This window comes from Rhinolophus hipposideros, assembly GCF_964194185.1.
Source record: "Rhinolophus hipposideros genome assembly, chromosome: X".
In the NCBI taxonomy this organism is placed as follows: domain Eukaryota; kingdom Metazoa; phylum Chordata; class Mammalia; order Chiroptera; family Rhinolophidae; genus Rhinolophus; species Rhinolophus hipposideros.
In genome coordinates, this window is record NC_138046.1 from 126,266,005 (window position 1) to 126,273,068 (window position 7,064).

Genomic DNA, 7,064 nt, shown 5'->3' on the forward strand with positions numbered 1-7,064 from the left:
TATTATAGTGCCCCTCAGGACTAAAGCTAGAAAAGGATCCACTGTATCTGACTTCCGGATGTACACATGCTTTCCCTCCATCAAAGTTACACTCACTATTGCCACCCTATTTTATTTTTATTTTTTTGCAATGAATGTAGCTACTTAGGTTACGTTGGCAGACTACTGTTTCCTTACATGGAAACGATGTAACTTGTATCAGTACCGTCAGAAGAAAAGATATAACTTTCCAGGTGTTTCATTGCTGTTTTGGCCCCAGGGTTAAATTTGATGTATGAACATGTTACTTGCTTTTTACTTGTTGAACAGTCCTGAAATGTTTCTTCTTTCTTGGAAACTGTTACATAACATCCTCGCATGGGTGTCACTTAAGGATATAGGATATTTGGGTAAGTCAGCTCTTCTTAGATACCGAGGCAGGACACCTGGGGAGACTGAGGGTGGTTCCTTTAGAACACTTTACCATCATATTTTAGCGTTCTAATTCAAGTACAAAGGCCCATGTGGCACTTTTTTTTTTTCTGAGACTGGCAGAAGCAGGGTCTGAAATTATGTGGTCAAATTCATTTTTTTTAATCCAGCTACACAATCTGATTTGCACTCAGTGCCTCCACAAGCGCTTTTTAAAAAAGGAAGTTGGAGTGTCAAGTCCCTAAGTGGATGCTATGAGAATTGCATTTATGTGTCTTGCTGCCCACGTGTCCCTCAAATTACAAGCAAGATTGCCATCGGCGGGGTTGATAATTCAGGGTAAAATTGATAAAATTGGGGAGGAGGAGAAGAAAACTTATGACAAAGTTTCACCTCATTGGACTTGCCAAAGACTTCTTGTATATGACTCCAAAGGCAGAGGCAACAAAAGAAAAAACAATCAAAGTGGACCTCTTCAAAAATAACAAATTTTGAGCAGCAAAAGACAAGATCCACAGACTAAAAAATGCAACGTGAACCATAGCAGGAAATATTTGCAAATCGTGAATCAGATAAAGGATTACTATCCATAGTCTATCGAGTTCTTATAAAACTTAACAACTATAGCAAAAAAAAAACCCAATTTCACAAATAAACAAAGGACTTGAACAGACCTTTCTCCAAAGACAACGTAAGAAGGGCCGATAAGCCCATGAATCAACCTCACTAATTATCAGGGAAATGCACATGAAAACCACAGTGAGATACCACCTCACACTGTGTTTAAAATAAGAGAGAGAGAAAAATATGAGGGTTGGTGAAGATGTGAAGAAATTGGAACCCTTGTGTCTTGTTGGTGGGAATGTAAAATGGTACAACCGCTGTGGAAAACAGTATACAATTCCTCAAAAAAATAACAATAGAGCTACCATGTGATCTAGGAATTCCACTTCTGGCCATGTACCCAAAAGAATGGAAAGCAGGGTCTCACTTTTTCTTTTTTATATGGAAATGCATTTTATTATTATTTTATTTTAGAAGAAATCATCAGACTCAAAATTTCACATGGGCCTTTGGATAAGGCTTTTTTTAAAAAAAAATCAAACTAATAGAAGTGGGGTTCACTCATTTATCTTCAGTACAAGTAGATAAAGATTGATAATAGATGATAGAGATAGATAGATAGATGATAGATAGATGGTAGATATAGATAACCTTACTCCATCCAGCAGAGAAAAGTAGCATATATTAATATATTGAGTGGTAATAATAGACAAAATTTCAGAAGAGTTTCTGCGCCGAGAAGAAACTTACCATAAACAGGCCCTTATTAATACCGTTTTTAGTATCTGTCTCTCTACTTTTTCATACATGATGGATTGGAAAGATGTACGCATATGTACATGAAATGACTGAAACATCGGAACGAGACCTTATCTGGAAACGGGGTCTTTGCAGATGGGACTAAGTGAGGGGTCTGAGATGAGGTCGTCCTGGATCAGGGGGCCCTGAACCCAATGACAGTGTCCTCATCAGGGACAGAAGAGGAGGGACACAGGCACAGAGGAGACGCCACATGGAGACGGAGGCAGAGATGGGAGGGAGGCGGCCACCAGCCCAGGGACGCCTGGAGCTCCCAGGAGCTGGAAGGGGCAGGAGGGACGTCCCCTGGGGCCTCCGGAGGGAGCACGGGCCTGGGACATCTTGATGGTACACTTCTGGTCCCCAGGACTTGGGGACAATAAATGTCTAGTTTTAAGCAACCTGATTTGTGGTGATTTCTTACAACAGCCCCAGGACACACCATGCAAATAATACCAATGTTTGGAGGTAGTTTCTACTTCATGTTTGCTTTGCATTATTTCTTCCTTGCCTTTTCTTCTGGAGCTACCTTTTGTCCTCCACTCTTCCTCACCATTTCGAATCATGTGTTCCTTCTGATTCACTCACAAATGAATGATATTTATACCTGTAAATACTGTGTCCCAAAGCATGTGGACACTTCTTGAGTTGAGTTTGGGTGTCGGAGACTGTCTCCTGCTCACAAACAGATGCCTGAATTCACAACCAGGGAAATCTCTGTGGTCTCTTCCCTGACATGCAGGGAGAGCAGAAGGTTCCCGGGCACATAGATTTATTGACTTCAGGTCTCTCCACAAATCATCATTTGTCCATTCGTGAGGCAGCTCCTTCCAATTCATGAAACAGGCGTGTCACCAAAGAATCAACGACTTTACCTGAGGTCCTGAATGCATCCACAGGTAAAACGGAGCCCCCCACTTATTTCCTTATGAGAGCCATGGAAGGGCTGGGTCTCACCAGCCTTTGGCACTCAGAAATATCTCTTAATGACATGCTTTCCTTCCAGGCTGCATGGCGGCTTCCCTGGGAAAAGTCCTGGAAGCCACTGGGGTTTCATTCCTGGAGTCAGCTTGACTGGAGGAAGCGGAGTCAGCATGAATGCAGACCAAATGCCCTGCACAGTCCAAAAAAGGAACACACACAATCAAAGGTCTTGACGCTCTAGGGAATGCTGACACTTCCTCCTTTGCAGTCATCTTTCTGAAATAAATAGCTTCATGTTGAAGTGGAGACCTCCGGCAGTTTTTATTTTGCAAAGGGAGACGGGTCTCGGTGTATGCTGCTGAGTCAGCATCCAGCATTGAGGTCTTTGAAGGGGTGAACGCATGGGTGCTGGCCTCTCCACGTCCATCTCCCTATCTGCCTGTCACTGGCCTGTGTGGCACAGTGAGGACCGTGCTGAAAATGCACGCTCTCATCCCCCAGCAGTTGGTTTTTTCCCAAGCGGAATGTGGGCAGTACCCAGAGTACAGGAGCACGTGTCTGACTCCCCTCGTTTAGATACAGGACAGTGATGGATACGTAGCTTCCCTTTTGCCCTGAAATCCCTTGCAGCGTGTCCCCCACGATGGGTCACACTGACCTCATGACTTGACATGCTGGCTGACAGGCGGGCCAGCGTTTTCTCCAGCTTATTTTTGCAGAAATGATTCAACTGTCCTTGGGAGATCTGGAGAGTTTCTTCAACATGGACCTCTTTTTTTTTTTTTTTTAATCCTGTTCCATTTAAAAAATATGCTGTTGAGAAAATCTGGAAGCATTTTAGGACACACAACCAAGCAGGAGATGTCTACTGACTGTGGTGTGTGTGTGTGAACAAACCCAAACAAAAATACCCCGTCGTTTTCAGCGAGATTGCCAGCAGCCCGTGCTGCCATTGAAGGGTGACCTAGACAGACGGGCCTTAAGTTCCACATGGAAAATTCCTAGAAGGCTCTTTCTGCTCACATAACGATATGGCCTCACGCGCTCTTGTCCACCCCCGGGATTTCCCAGCTGTGCAAGTAGAGACTTCCTGTATAGCCTCTGTCTGTGTGTGTGTGTGTGTGTGTGTGTGTCCACGCGTGTACGCGCGTTTGTCTCCAGTCACCTAGAACATTTGGGGGCCACCATCCGCTGGTGATGCAGGTTGGACAGCAGTGGGGATGGAAGTCAGCATGAGTCAGGAATAACGTGTACAATCCCTGGTAAGCAGAGAGCCATGTATTTCCCTACAAGTCTGCTTGACAAAAGCAAACTGTCCCACTGAAGAATCAGAAAGCCTAAGACCTTCAGCCCAGGCAAGAAACAGCCAACATATCTGCAGAGATCCTGCCTTGGGGTAAAATTATATACAAGGATGAAAGACACAAGCATGCAGTCACAATGAATGACTGTTGCTTCGCGAGGTGCTGTAGATTGCATCCTGTCGTCACCACAGCTCTGAGAGGTGGTGTCATTGTCCTTATTTTGTGTCTGGGAACGCTGACTCCAGGGAAGGTGATGACTCTGTTCTCGGCTCGCCATGGAGCAGGCTTGAGGAGCATGGCACCTGTCTGGCTCAGGAAGCATTTGCTCTGAGGTGGCTTTATGTGGGCCATCCTCTCCTCAGAAGACAAGCAGATTGGAGGGCCCTTACAATGATGCAGAAAAGACTGGGTGGTGAGGGGTCCCCCACAGAAAGGCCAGAGGGACTTCTGGGCAGAGCTTTAACTACCCCCACATTCCTAAGGGAAGCCTGATGAAGCGCACGAGTTGGAACCTGGGAACTGAGCTGGCCAGCCTTGCTGGGGTTTCCTTCTGAATGGACACACATACACACACATACACACACACACACACACACACACACACAGAGCTGAATTTCACGTATCAGTCATGCCTTTTCCACATATCGCCTTTAAAAGGCTGCACACCCTCTATGGCTGCTGCTGCATCTCAGTAGACAGGAGCTGGAAACCATACCATTGGCCTCGTAACAAATATATGTGTGTCCTAAGAGAGGCCTTTTGTAGAGCTGAGACCACAAGTAGGCGAGAGTTCAAGACGAAGTGTATTGTCTTAGCTGGGGGACTGCTGTAACAAAATAGCCCACAGGGGTGGGGGGTGGGGTTAGACCGCAGACATTTAGTCCTCAGAGTTCAGACACCAGGTCAGCAGCAGAGTGAGTGACGACCGTCTTCCTGGTCCCTGACGGCCGTCTTTTCCCTGTGTACTCACGTGATGGAGAAAGACTTCTGCTGTCTCTTACTCTCCTTCTAAGGACACTGATGAGCTGCATGAGGGTCCCGTGGCATTGGGTCACGAGGAGGAGTCCCTCTTCCTGTCAGGCCACCATTACTTCTCTGCTCAAAGCACGTTAGTAGGTACCTACAGAGTTGTCCTGTCTCCTTGGCCTGTCTGTCATTCTCTCAATCGTCCTCAAGCACAGCCAGAGCAGCTGAGAGCGCAGCTCAATTCAATTCAACCAACATGGATTTCAAAGCTACCCTAGGCAGACACAAACTCTGTTGGTGCTTCTGGGGATCCGACCACAAGTAAAACAGGGTTTCCTACCCGTGGGGCTAACCACCCAGGAGGCGGGCAATGCTAGCAGGACAAATGTCAAAAGGAAAGCACGACACACACCGTTACCATTTCTTCCAAGGCACACATGTCAGCAGATGCAATATCCCTGGGATGGGCTGGGGTGACACTGGAAGGTCATGTGCCACCCAGGACAATGTCAGGACCTGTTTTGGTGGGGATGGCAGCTTTGGTGGCCCCCTGGAGGTGGAGTAAAGAAGGAATCAGGGGAATCAAGTGGTTGGCAGAGGCTGAGACATGGGTACTCACTACTGCAGTGAGACAAAGGGAGGCTGTGGGGTCCCACAATGCTTAGGAATCAAAAGTCGCTCAGCTGGTCACCAGTTGACTTGAAAGTCTGAAGGAGAGACATTGGGGGGGGAGGATGAGCTCCCAGTTTAGTTGAGTTCGTGGATGATGAACACTGATATTAAGGAAGGTAAGGAGATCATCTGGGAACAGTCTTTGTTTTGTTTTTGTTTTCTGTTTTGTTTTAATCGATGGGTTTTGGGCTTTCCAAGAAAGTGAAGACCTGGAACGACCTCCTGGAAGTATGTCAACACATAATTGAGAAGTAAAGTTACAGGAGAAGTGAATCGACCCATTAGTGAACCCACATCTACGGAGACTGTACCCTGGGGGCAGCGCCCTGGGCGGGGGCGATGAGCAATTGCTGGACGCTTCCTAGGGGAAACCGAGGCACACCTTACTCCATGCTTTGGAAGGAACTCATCTCAGAGCCGGTCTGAGGCCACCTCCTAACAGCCCTGCTGTTAAGAGACCTGAGCGTGCAATACGCTCAGCCAGGACCCCAGCACGCTCCTCTCCTGCATGGATGCTGGTGCTTGGACACCTCTGTTCTTGCTCTTCACAGTACCTCTGTCCTTTGGTCCCAGGTGGGTTCAGATGACGTCTGTGCCCAGCTGACCGCTTCCTACCTTTGGAGGGTCTGATTCCTTCTGGAGGCCAGATGACCTCCTTCTCTTCCTTCCCTTTCTGGGTTAGCAAAGCACCATCCTCTCCAGCCTCTGTTTCTTGCCTTCTCCAGGTCGTCCGTTCCCATTTCCCCCAGCGAGTACCATGACGCTCCCCACATTCCCCGTGCTGGCCCGGCTCCCTCAGGCTCCCCCAAATTCCCTGCTCCCGCAGGCTCCCCGAGCCGGAGGAGAGCCGTTCCACCTTTTTGGCAGGAGGACGCTGGCAGCCGGAGGGAAGCAGGCGGCCAGGAGCCACAGGAGAGGCGGGAGGGCGTGTCCGTGGGTCTCACGTTGCAGCAGGGCCCGCAGCTCGGGGGACGCTGGCGGGGCGCAGCCGGCTGCTGCCTGCACACGGGCTCCGAGGCGCTGCCGGAGGACACACACTGCGTCCCGCCTCGGGGAGTGCAAGCCCTGCTCCTTCCCTTTTCCCGAAAGGAAAGAGCCCGTCCCCAGCTCTGCTGGGAGGAGAGCTCGGAGCGCGGACTGTGCAGCTCGCAGCGCTTCCTGCTGCCCCTCCCCACTCGGGTCCCAGGACTCTCTCTCCGACCAGCAATACACGGTGCGAGTCGGGCGCCTGCCCTCCTGCCAGCGGGAGTGGACGAGGCGTGCCCACCCGGGACGAGGCGCGATGAACAGACGAGAGGAGGGCTGAGCGCAGCGCGGCGCGGCCAGGGTCCCTGGGCTCCGGCCCGCGCGCGTCTCCCGGGGTGGGGCAGGGTGGGGGTGGGCCGAGGCGTGGACTCGAGAAGCCTCTCGGCGACGGGGATAAAA